The sequence below is a fragment of the Dendropsophus ebraccatus genome, chromosome 7 (genome assembly GCF_027789765.1).
Source record: "Dendropsophus ebraccatus isolate aDenEbr1 chromosome 7, aDenEbr1.pat, whole genome shotgun sequence".
Classification (NCBI taxonomy): domain Eukaryota; kingdom Metazoa; phylum Chordata; class Amphibia; order Anura; family Hylidae; genus Dendropsophus; species Dendropsophus ebraccatus.
The window spans coordinates 82,921,093-82,934,345 of NC_091460.1; positions in this window are offsets into that span (position 1 = coordinate 82,921,093).

Consider the following 13,253-nt stretch of genomic DNA (forward strand, 5'->3'; position numbering starts at 1 on the left):
GGGACGGTTCTGGCGGAAAAGACGCGTCGGGGGAGATTACGCTACACTACCCCCCAGACACGTCACTGGATGATGAGGACGATGAGGATGAATGGAGGAACGAAGCATCCCCCCCATTCATCCTCACTGGCTGTTTCGGTGTCGGAGGCAATAATAACTTATGCCTCTGATGCCGAAAACACCCTGGGAGCCATCTTTATACGGGGATTGGTATATGGGGTATGTAAATATGTAATGTAGTGTAGTGTAAAACTTTATTCCATGTAGTGTGGTGTAGTGTAGTGTTTTTTACGTGTTTTTTTGACAGTAAGAAAAAATATCCCTACGCCAAGAAAGGAGCTGCTGATAAATGCAGCACTTATGTGCGGCACTTATAAGCAGACAGTGGCGGTAGGATATAGGGGGGAAAAAACGCCCCTACGCCAAAAAGGAGGAGTTGCTGATCAGCGACGCACTTATGTGCGATGCTGATCAGCACTCAGCAGCGTTAGGGTGCAAAAAAATAAAAAAAGTTTGGAAAAAATAAAATAACAAAAAAATCTTTTTAACCAAAAGCAACTGATCAGTGAATGATATTCACTGATCAGTCGCTAGGGGGCAGTAGAGCAACGCTGCCGGAGATTGCTGAGGCCCGCCGAACCCGAGGACCGAGCGTTTCCGAAGATTTCCGATGCTGGACAACCGAACCCGGAAGTGACCCGAAGAAGACACGAGGACGGCGCGGACAGCAGATCGTTGCTCCGGACGCCCAGATCAGGTGAGTATGGTACACCTGCACCACACACACCCGGCAAAACTTTTTTTTTACAGTTTGATCGCCATGGTGGGCCGGACGGTACTGGCCGGCCTATCACAGCGATCGTGGGGGTGGCATCGACGCCATCTTTCCCCAGAACACTAAGGGCGATTGGTGCTATCTCGAACAGCACCAATCGCCATTGCTTTCCGGGTCACCGATGACCCGAAAAGCTGAATTTAGCTGCTATATGCTGATCTGTATTGATCAGCATATAGCAGCAATCGTCAGCACGGGAGGGGTTAATCACCCCCTGTGCCGACGAGCAGAGATGGCCTGCTATACATAATAGCAGGCCATCTTCCCCGACCGCTGTGTGTGAACACACAGCGATCGGGGAAATTGCTGGACCCCTCCCAGCAAGGAAGGGGGTTCACTTAACCCCTTCCTTGCTGGGATGGGTGCAGTCTGACATCAGTCTGGCCCCCAAGGGGTTAAGGGGGATGCAATGCATCCTCCCTTAACCCCTTGGGGGCCAGACTGTAAGCAGCGATCTGTAAAAATGCTGAATACTGTAAGGAGCACAACACCGCTCACAATGATGGGTGTTGTGCTCCTGTTTGTGTGTTTTTTGTGTGTTTCTCCCTTTTTGTTTTTCAGATATCGGTATCCTGTGGATTACGTCGGATTCGGTGGACTACGTCGATGACCAGCGGTTTGTTTGGACCAGCGGTTGTTTGGAGTTTGGTTGTTTGGATGACCAGCGGTCAGACTGTTGTCAGACTGTACCTATACCAGCAAGGAAGGGGTTAAGTGATCCCCCTTCCTTGCTGGGAGGGGTGCAGTGCAGGGGAGGGGGTGGGGAGAGTTGTATACTCACCCTTATGTGTCCACACTGTAAGCAGCGATCTGTAAAGATGCTGCATACTGTAAGGTGCACAACACCAAGGTAAGGTGCTCCTGTTTGTGTGTTTTTTGTGTGTTTCTCCCTTTTTGTTTTTCAGATATCGGTATCCAGTGGATTACATCGGATTCGGTGTCTTGTCTTTATTTCTTTACTTTATAGACTTAGTAGTGGAAGCCGTCTAATAGACGGAATCCATTACTAAGTCGGGGCCTAATGTTAGCCGGTATAAAATGGCTAACACTAACCCCCCCCCATTATTACCCCAGTACCCAATGCCACCAGGGGTACTGGGAAGAGCCGGGTGCCAGTGGTCCCGGAGCGTCAAAATTGGCGCTCCTGGACTGGGGCGGCAGCAGGCTGGTAAGATTTAGGCTGGGGAGGGCCAAAACCAATGGCTCTTCCCACCCTGGTGTTACCAGGCTGCTGTTGCTTGGTTTTTAACCCGGCTAGTTATGAAAATAGGGTGGACCCTATGCGTTTTTTTTTCTATTATTTATTTATTTAAAAAAAAAAAAACAAGTAGGGTTCCCCCTATTTTCATAACCAGCCGGGTTAAAAACCAAGCGACAGCAGCCTGGTAACACCAGGGTGGGAAGAGCCATTGGTTTAGGCCCTCCCCAGCCTAAATCTTACCAGCCTGCTGCCGCCCCAGTCTAGGAGCGCCAATTTTGACGCTCCGGGACCACTGGCACCCGGCTCTTCCCAGTACCCCTGGTGGCATTGGGTACTGGGGTAATAATGGGGGGTTAGTGTTAGCCATTTTATACCGGCTAACACTAGGCCCCGACTTAGTAATGGATTCCGTCTATTAGACGGCTTCCACTACTAAGTTTATAAAGTAAAGAAATAAAGACAATACACAAGTGAAATTTTTTTTATTCAAATAAAAACACCCCCACACCCCTCATTGACCATTTTATTAAAAAAAAAACGAAACAAGTGGTAAGTGACAACGAAAGTGACTTTATTACAATGAAAATATGTTCTATTAATTAAATCTATTAACCATTAGGGGAGTCGGCTCGGCATTATTGCCGATTTGCCGGCTATTTTTTTTTTTCACTATTTCTGCACTTTGATTTTTTCCACTTTTTTCATTGTAATAGCAATTGCAACTACACGAAACTATACCCTATCACACTCCCACTATTGTAGCTGCAATTATTCAGCCGTTATTGCAAGGTTCGTTTTCAGTTCGGTTCGTCAGAACACGAACTTCAGGAAAGTTCGGGGGATCGAACCGAACCAAACTTTTCAAAAGTTCGCTCATCCCTAATCAGCAGCTGTATTAATTCCAGTACCCTGTGTGTACTACTGACTTATAGTGTCCCTAGTTTAGCCCACTAAGGGCACGTAAACATTATACCTATTGTGCCAGTTACCCAGTAAAAGGCACGTAATACCTATTGTGCCAGCTGCCCAGTAAAAGGCAAGTGATACCTATTGTGCCAGTTGCCCAGTAAAAGGCACGTTATACCTATTGTTGTAGTAGCCCAATAAAAGGCATGTGTAGCTATTGTTCCAGTAGCCTAATAAAAGGCACGCCATACATACTGTTCCAGTAACGTTCATACAGCATGATGCGTGATACGCAAATAACGTGACGCTCTACGGACGCACATTGGAATCATGAATGTAACGCTGCGCAAGAAATACAAAGGAAATGTGTGAACATTGCTGTAAACATTCTTAAAGCGTTTGCAAATATTTTTCATTGGCAACTGCGGAGAGTGGCATTATACTGCGATTTTGGGGTATTGGGTGCACCCAGGTATGCTCCCCCTAATGTCCCAGTGTCATTCCGGAGGTGTTGGCATCGTTTAGGGAGGTTTCATGGGGGATTTGGTGACTTCCAATTTGTTGAATTTGGATATTCAAGTGCCGAGAATTTTTTTCCCATAGACTATAATGGGATCGAATATTTGTTCGAATAGTCGAATCTCTGTGCCTATTCTTTTCGAATTCTCGAAAGTCGAATATTTCACTACTCACTCATCTCTAATAAAGAGCATACACCCCTAAACAGCTATCTTCAGAAGGCTAATCTTTCCTTCTGGATAGATTTCTGGCTCGGCATATATCCCTCATCATGGTCTAAGATTCCTGGCTGGAGTAAAACACTGACCTAAAGGAAAAGCTGCTGTAGCTCTAAATGGTAGTATTAGAAAGCTGCTTTGCTATTCTTCTTAACAGAATGCGGTACAGACATAAATAATATCATTATAGACACCTGTACGCACTTGGCAACAGTGGGATTCCATCCCATATCTAAGAAAGTAGTTATCATCACTGTCTATCCACCCTAAGGCTATGTTCAGACGCTGTAAGAGACCGGCCGTTCCATGACCCGGCCGGTCTCAGAAAGATGATCTTTAGCCATCTCTGTGCGCCCGCATCAGAACTCCTCACTGCACACACTGGAGCATGCGTCAGAAAACTGACATGTGAGTTTCTTGCATTCAGGTATGAAAACCATACCCTAAGCCCTAAATAGTCTGGTCAGTAAAGGCTAAGCTCATTCTTTACCTTACAAAATTGGTCACATATATTGGTTATATATATATATTGGTAATAAGCAGTATGCAGACACTTGCAACCACATTTACCCTGTAGAGTAATGTTATAATCTGGAATAAAGGTTGACAAGTTTGACTTCCCACTTACCTTTTATGCTGTATGACATTGTCATGGGATTTGTCAAGTTTACACACACCATTAAGACAGGTTTCCTGAAATACACAGCAGAATCCTGTATTACATCTGGGACTAATCTGATTTTCTTTGGTGTTGAGTCTTATGTATGCTTTTCTTAAGCTCCATCAGATTGTCATCCATTTTCATTCTACTGTCAAAGTAACAAAAATAAAATGAAAATAATCTTATAGACAATATAGTCTGGGAATATTTTTTTTTATTATACTTATATGGTGATTTTGAATGATAATGATAAGTGGTAAGATTATCCATCCATCCATCCATGATGATGTATGAAAGGCTACAGAGTTGTAGGTCCACATCTAATGGCAAAGTATTTCTTCTAGTTTAGTGGACCAAAAAAGTCCTAATTTTTTTGCATGAAGATTTGCAACTTTTCTACTAACTTATGCCATTCTTAAGACCTTCTTAAAAAAGTGGGCCGTACTAATGTAAATGGGGCGTGACTTTCAGTAACCAGCACATTTACTATAATTTACAATAGAAATTATAGTCAAAATCCACATCAGCTGGCTTAGATTTCAATTTGTCGAGGTTCGGGTTCGTATGAACCTGAACTCTCGGCTTCTGACTGCGGCTGTCTGCCCGCTCCGTGGAGAGGGTTGATACAGCCGGAGGACCGCCTGGAAAACTGGGATACAGCCATAGCCATTAGCTTTATCCCAGTTTTCCAGGCGGTCCTCTGGCTGTATCCACCCTCTCCACCTAGCAGGCAGACAGCAGCAGTCAGATACCGAGAGTTCAGGTTCATACAAACCCGAACCTCGGCAGGTTCGCTCATCTCTAGCACCAATGTGCTTCATTTATTAAAGAGGCACAGTCACCAGAATTTTTTTTTTGACATGTTAAGGACTTATCCCTATAGGGTCAGACATTAGGGACATTCCACTAACTGGTAATGTCCAGTTGGCCATTAAGCCATTAATTTCCAGTAGGAATACCAAAGGAGTGGCAAAGTACAGTGCTATAAGAACACTTTTGTGCTCAGTCTTCATCAAGATACCACTGCAAACAACCGCCTCACCAGGCAGGAGAGTGGTCAGGGAAACCCCCATCCTGAAGATGTTAATTCCATGAAGTAGTACATTCATCTACCAGACACTTACGGTGTACTTGTGAATGACATAAATGAGCGTGATGAAAATATCACTTTTAATTTCAGTGTTTAGAAAGGAGCGGGGGCCACTCAATAAACCTTAGCACTGGACCCACTAATGTGTTAGAACAAACACGTTAGTGATGTCTAAACCAATGCTTCTCAAACTGTGAAGGCTGGCCTCACCAGTGAGGTGCCCCCTAGTTGCTGGTGAGGCGCAGCTTGGGAGGTAGTTCTTACAAAAGTGACCACAAGCTGCACTGTCCTTTCCCTGACTGCAACAATCTCTGCTTTAGGAACATTATAGACTAATTTTGTACTTATTTTATGTTATACAGAGATTCGGAGACAAATGGAGGGTAGACTGAGCAATAGTTTTTTTTATTTGCATGGACTTCTATCATAAATTGTGAGGCCCCAACATCCTCTTGGTCAGTTTGGTGAGGCCCAGGCATCATTTTGTCTGTTGGGTGAGGCTCCAGTAGAAAAAGTTTGAGAAGAGCTGCTCTAAACCCTTCCTTCAACACAGTAAAATAGAAGTAATGTTATTGGCAGATATTTAAAAAATACTTCCATTAAACAGTAGGCCCGTGTCGACATAAGTCAATGGAATTAAAACATAACAGATTGATTTTTTTTTTCTAATAATCCCAGTACCCAAAGACATGAAAAGCTTTGAGTACATGAGCCAATGATTAACTGGAATGCAACCAGAAAGATGCAGAAATTCTAATAAGCAGCTTCACATGATAACAAGAGCACAAGCATGGCAAAATGCTGCAGTTTCTGCATCTAACACGTTATAGAACTCCGTAATAAAAGATGACTTCAGTACAGTACAATATACCTATTGTATCCATACATGCTATACAAATAGCTTATTGTCACGCACATTTTTAACAGATCTTATACATCCCCCTCCCACACATCACTTCGACTATGAAGAAACACATATAAATCACCAGCTGTTATCTGTTATCATGGGGAAACATAAATATTTGTTATTCTATGAGAAATTCTGTAGCTTTGTTCTATTAACCCACTAGACCAATTGTCGTATTTCCCGTTGGTTAATAGCACATAGCACAGTGATGTAAGGCCACCTGCTATATTAGGAACTACAACACAGACCCAGCCAAATGAACTGTGGAGGGAAGCACTATGAAGAAGCTTAGCTTGTAAGTTGCCTAGCTACTGCTGTGGTTCCCTTTATTGTAAGGATCAGTGTGTGTGTGCGCGCGTGTGTGTGTGCGTGTGTGTAAGGGGGGGTGGGCACGCAACAGTTTTACTGCTTCAGAGGAGTATTTGATGGTAAATCCTACATACTGTATGTACCACCACTTAAACAAGCCCTGCAGCATGATTTTCCTTTTAGAGTAGAATAGACTATTAGATAGATAAATAGAATATTATAATACAATGTGGAGGTATTTGTGTATACCTTGTGTATACCTCTTTTAGTTGATGTACCATTAATAGGTTTTCTGCCATCTTGATTGATATGACTGTCCAAATGAAGTGTCCCCAGAAGAAGCAAAACTATGCAAAATGCATGTTGGGGAGAGAGCAGAGAGCCTACACTGCGTGCCTATGGGTGAATAAGATAGATATACTGTATTTGGATCATTTGGAATTATACAAATTCCTATAATAGTAATATAAGGGATATAAGGGTGCAGTTGAACTTACTTTGATGCAAGAGGGGGAGCTGCTTACTGAAGCCAGTATTTTATTTTGTCTTTCGCTGTGCCAGTGCTCTTGCTGTTAGGGTTGTTTTTTTGGCACCTCATTGTTTATTAAGTGGCTGTAATTCTTTTTTAATTTTGTTAATAAATTGGGATTTTTTTTAAATACAAATATGCCCATGTGTGGTCTTTGGTATACAATATTGGTTGCGTTCCTATTGTTTGAAATTGGGTTGATTACATGCACAGTGACATAACTGTATGTGGAAAATAGAATTATTCTGTCAAGGGGAAGGTAGTGTGTAATTTGACTCTCCAAATGCAGTCTACATTTCCCTTGATTCCTCTGACTTTGCAGAGGGAGAGGGGGGTTGAGTCAATAAACTTATAACTCAAGTGCAGCAAGTGATGGATCAGTGACACTGAACTTCTGTCCAGTAACTCACACTGCAGTGTATCACTTTGAGACATACCTTTAGACTCCATGCTTCTGATAAGTTTCTCCCTGTCAGCTCTTACAAGCAGGAGCCAGGGGAATCAAGGGAGTACTGACTATTATATAACTAATATTATAATAATGTATTGTTAGTAGCCAAGATAGAGCAGAAATGATCTTTTCAGCATCACTATAGGAATATGGTGACCTAGCTTGATGAGATTGGGTCAGAGACTGGGAACTGCCAAGTGGGATCTGACAGACGGTGATATATTTCTGTAATTCACAGGATGTCATTCATATTGAGAAGACTGATTTACTGATCAGGGGATTATGTAACACAGTTAAAAGTTCATGCAACTCAACAGAATAAAACAAGTAAGGAGCCATACACCCACAACATATGGTCCATGCAAGGATTGTATTCTGTGGCTTTTTCCAAGACACGCATACATATCAACACCAGGTTATTGTTTCAACAAAGTGCAAGACGCAACCCACGCATGCATCTCTTGGCGCTTTTAAGCTGTCTCCAGCTTATATGAACAGGGAAGGAGGATACCTCTGATGGGGTATGGGAGTGACTGTTCCACCATCGCTTTGGTCACTCCCAAAAACCCTTACCCTAATGGTGCATTGACATGTCGCTCCAGGGCTGCTGCGTAAAACCATCAGTGGATCTTTATGCTGGTCAGTACTATGAAGATTTTTGGAAATACGCAGTTTCAGTGTTTAACTACGTAGTTACGCACTGAACTTTGTATTATCTGCTCTCCTAATAGTGCTAAAATGTGGCAGAAATACAGCTATGCATCCGCTGAGGGTTTTCAGCAACAGAAACCAAAAAGCAACTATTCATGGAGGAATGCACTATACACACATCGTACACGCTCGTACACGTATCGTACACGCTCCGGCCGGGATCCCATGCGGCGCCGGAACAAAACTGACAGGTCAGTTTTCTGCGGCCAGAATTCAGTGAATTCCGGACGCAGAAAGACCTGTCAGTTCACACAGTGAAGCTTCACTGTGTGCTATGGGAAGCTCTGATGCGGGCGCATGCTGATGCGCCCGCATCAGAGCTCTGCGGCCGGACGGCCATACGTAGTGTGAACATAGCCTAAATATGGCAAGGTAACCAGCCTTTCAGCTACAGATGGTGGCTGGTAGTAGCTTTAGAGGTTTCTTATATCATGTTTAGAGGACATCATCCTCTGTGATATATACCCCATCAGAAACCCTTCCTATAGCTTTAAAGCACTGAAGAAATCACAAGAGCCATTAAAAAGTCACACAACAAGGACCCTGTAAGGAACCATTGTGCGAGCTCTAAGGACTATTGCGATATCTTAAAAATCCCAAGAACAATACCGGTCCAGTTACCACGTGTGTCTTAAAAAAATCAGAGCATTACCATTCGTAAGATTCCTTGGCACAAGTGCCAGGGTTGAAACCCCACGACTATGTTTTACAAGAAGGTCAATGTCTTCTTTGTGAAACATAGTCGTAGGAATGAGTGTCTGGATTATCCTGATCTTGGGGCATGGGTTGCACATTGGACTGTGGCGAGGCATTAAGCTGGTGTTGATAATATGTTAGACATGGGCACTACTTTTAAAAATGGGGGAGATTTATCAAAGGGGTGTGAAGTAGAATTGTCTCAGTAGCACCTAGCAACCAATATTTGTGGGAAAATGAAAGGTTGTATCTGATTGGGTTTGATAAATCTCCCAGGGTTTTTAAAAATATTTATTAATTTAGTAGGGGGATTTTTGAAAGGATTAAATTAATAATTTCAGGGCAAACTTTACTTTTTATGTTAAAAAAAGGTGAATAAAAGTGGGGGGAAATTTATAGGGACTTGTTTTTGAGCTGCAATTTTCACTGAGGGTCATCTTACTCCCAATTGGTGAAGGGGTGTTTCCACATGGAAGAGGTGCCGAGGTTTTGACCCAAACCTTGACCCACTTTCTGATAACAGATATTGCAAGTGACAGAATTTTCTCCTCCATTACCTGCACGTAAAAACTGCCATACCGGCAGTTCTTGTGGGGTGGCACACTGCTCAGCTCCTTCTGGATTCTGCTTGGCTGTCCCTTAGTAGTAATGCAGCCTTGTGGAACTTCTGTGCCATGGCCTTGTTGTTTTGGGCCTACCTGTTCCTTCCTGACCCTTTTCACTCCTGACCCAGCATCCTTAGATGTAAGTGGACGCTGGGTGGTTGGAACAAACTGTACTTGCTGCTTCTCCTCCAATGACAGCAAAGATGTTACACATTGCTGTCAGGGGGTTCTGTCCTGTCATCATCTTCTACCTCCTCTTCATAATCAGGTACAAAGTTTTCCTCCCCCAACTGATTGTCAGCCATACAGTATCAGCCTTTACTGCAGTTACGACCTGCTCCTGCCTTACTCCCCTCACTGCTCTCATGTGACGGCTTAACTTCTCCTTCCTTCATGACATCCTCAACATTGAATGTTTTGGGGTCCAGCCATTGTGAGAAACTGAGGAGGACCTAGCGTGCAGATGGCACTGACACTGCACTGCTAGGAATGTCACTAGGACCTGCAGATGACATTGGCTGAAGGGTGTTTTGACATGATGGTACTGTGCAGCAACTTAAGTGATGGTGTTTTGTGACAGTACCTAACACACCTATCAAAGTGTTGTGTAAAGTGAGTGGATGTAAAAAAAGCTGCTCACTTTCTAGTCAGAAACAAATTCTATTTTAAAGAATGCAGCACTTAGTTTATGGCTACACTGGCTGCACTGCTGATTATTATATACTCACCCAGTCCCACTATACACCCACAATACCCACACCCACCCACAATCAGCCCAAAATCTGCCCACGATCAGCCCACAACCTGCCCACATTCAGTCAACAGTCAACCCCCAATCAGCCTTCCTCTCCTCTCTGTCCTTATAGCTCTCTTTATTTCTCTCCTTGCTGTACCTCTCAGTCTGCTGCCATTTCCACTACACACACAGACTGGCCACCTCCATTAATGAACTGCCTTATATAAGAGGGAGGTGCTGACATCACAGAGGAGCCTGCATCTGATTGGACTGGCGCTAGGGATTATGGGTAATCCCTTTCTCCTGCCCAGTGACACTCCAGACATTTTGTTTTTTTTTTTTGTGAATTTTGCAGATCGGCTGGAATTCGCTTCACAGAACGTTGCAAATTAATGTCCTGATTCGCAGCGAATTTTGATTTGCCGGATTTGCTTTGCTCATCTATACTGTTTACATATTTGAGCTACTGTACTGACACACTGTATCAGAACAGTAGTGTGAATATTTAAGCAGATTTGGAGCTCCCTACTTTACAATGAATCATAATGTAGGGAGTTCCGAGGTCTGGTCCTCAGTCTGCAGGCTTATTGCGAACATGTAAATGGCCCCTCACACTGCTAGAATACTGATGATGAGAGCATTATATGGGTTAAAAAAATATATATGTTTCCAGATGTCAAGCATTGAGGAGACATGATCCTATTTTTAATATAGCCATGTTGCAATGAATTGCTCATATGTGAACACATATCTAGTCTGTTTTCCCTGTAACTAAGAAGGCAGACCATGTGCAGATCGCCAATAGTACTGATCAATGCTAATGTTCCGCTGCACTCCTTCGGTGAAAAATCAAGTGTTTATTTCATAGCAAAAAGTTTACAAACTGTAACGTTTCAGTCTCATCGCGAGACCTTTCTCAAGCATAGTGTTAGTGAGTATCACATCATATTTATACACACGTGTATTAAACTCAATTAAGTGCCAATTAGCATAATAGACTTTGTGCAAACAAAATACATAGTAAGGTCCCAATTAGGACAATAGTGAAATCATCTGGGGTATCACTGTGCTATACATACAAAATTCATAATTTTCATATTGTGCAAAGTGACATATTAAAATCCTTTGTTAATGTAGGGTGGAGTCCGCCACCACTCGCCACTGCTTTAATTCATGAATTCAAGGTACGGCCCTCTCCATGTTGTTCAATCAAATCAGCATACGTGCGCCTGCGTATGTGTCCTCTCACTGGATGCCATTGTTGTAGGTGGATATACAAATGCTAACATGGGTGGTCCTAGAGGAACATGTCATCATAATTCCCAACAGTCCGGTAGGGGAAATAGTGACCATATATTGGTTCATACGTCTATTTCAAGGCATATACCTGGAATTAAGTGTGAATGCTGGTCTAACAGGGGTCTAACACTTAATTCCAGGTATATGCCTTGAAATAGACGTATGAACCAATATATGGTCACTATTTCCCCTACCGGACTGTTGGGAATTATGATGACATGTTCCTCTAGGACCACCCATGTTAGCATTTGTATATCCACCTACAACGATGGCGTCCAGTAAGAGGACACATACGCAGGCGCACGTATGCTGATTTGATTGAACAACATGGAGAGGGCCGTACCTTGAATTCATGAATTAAAGCAGTGGCGAGTGGTGGCGGACTCCGCCCTACATTAACAAAGGATTTTAATATGTCACTTTGCACGATATGAAAATTATGAATTTTGTATGTATAGCACAGTGATACCCCAGATGATTTCACTATTGTCCTAATTGGGACCTTACTATGTATTTTGCTTGCACAAAGTCTATTATGCTAATTGGCACTTAATTGAGTTTAATACACGTGTGTATAAATATGATGTGATACTCACTAACACTATGCTTGAGAAAGGTCTCGCGATGAGACTATAACATTGCAGTTTGTAAACCTTTTGCTATGAAATAAACACTTGATTTTTCACCGAAGGAGTGCAGCGGAACTCTGTTCTTTGTGTAAGGGAAGACGTGGATCCAGTCTTCAGTCGCTGGCACCCTGATCCATTTATACAGAGTGCACTCCATTGCGGATTTTATATATATATATATATATATATATATATATATATATATACACACACACACACATATTTGGTACTGCAGACTTGTCCATTCTAGTAAAATATAACAATATTGTGCTTGCACGGTGAACAGCGTAAATAAGAAGAAAAAAGCTCACACCAGGATTGCTGATTGTTTTAAGTTATATATCTGAAAGAAAAAAAATGATTAAAAGCGATCAAAAACTGTGTTTTACACCAATATGATACCAATAAAAACTATAGATCATGGTGCAAAAATGAGCCCCAAACCAACCCTGTAGGTGGAAAAATAAAAGTGTTATGGCTCTGGGAAGGCGAGGAGGAACATTGCTTCAATGTCACCTGGACATCCATGCCTCAATCACCTTTGGTCATGAAGGGGTTAATAGCATTTTTTTATGTGAAGATATAAAAGCTAATTGGTACCATATAAAGATGACGGGTAACATGAGCATAATGAGTCAATAGGAGGCAAAATTCTTAGAAAAGCAAGAAAATGTGAATGTGGCTGTAAATCAATAGAATTCTTCTATTTGTCTATTTTTACATGGCCATGTCATGTAAAAATGTGATCTCCTGAGAGCAAGGCATCCAAGGCATCCATTAACAGTAGAGTTTCCCCTTGAAGACTGTTTTTCTAGCAATGTACAATATTTACACATAGAGGTCCGTAGCATGTTTGTTTAAAGTTATTTTTTCCTTTTTTTTGCTGTTCACACATAATCTAGGAGAAATACTCAGATCAGAAGATGTCAACTATGTGATTACAGTGCAGTA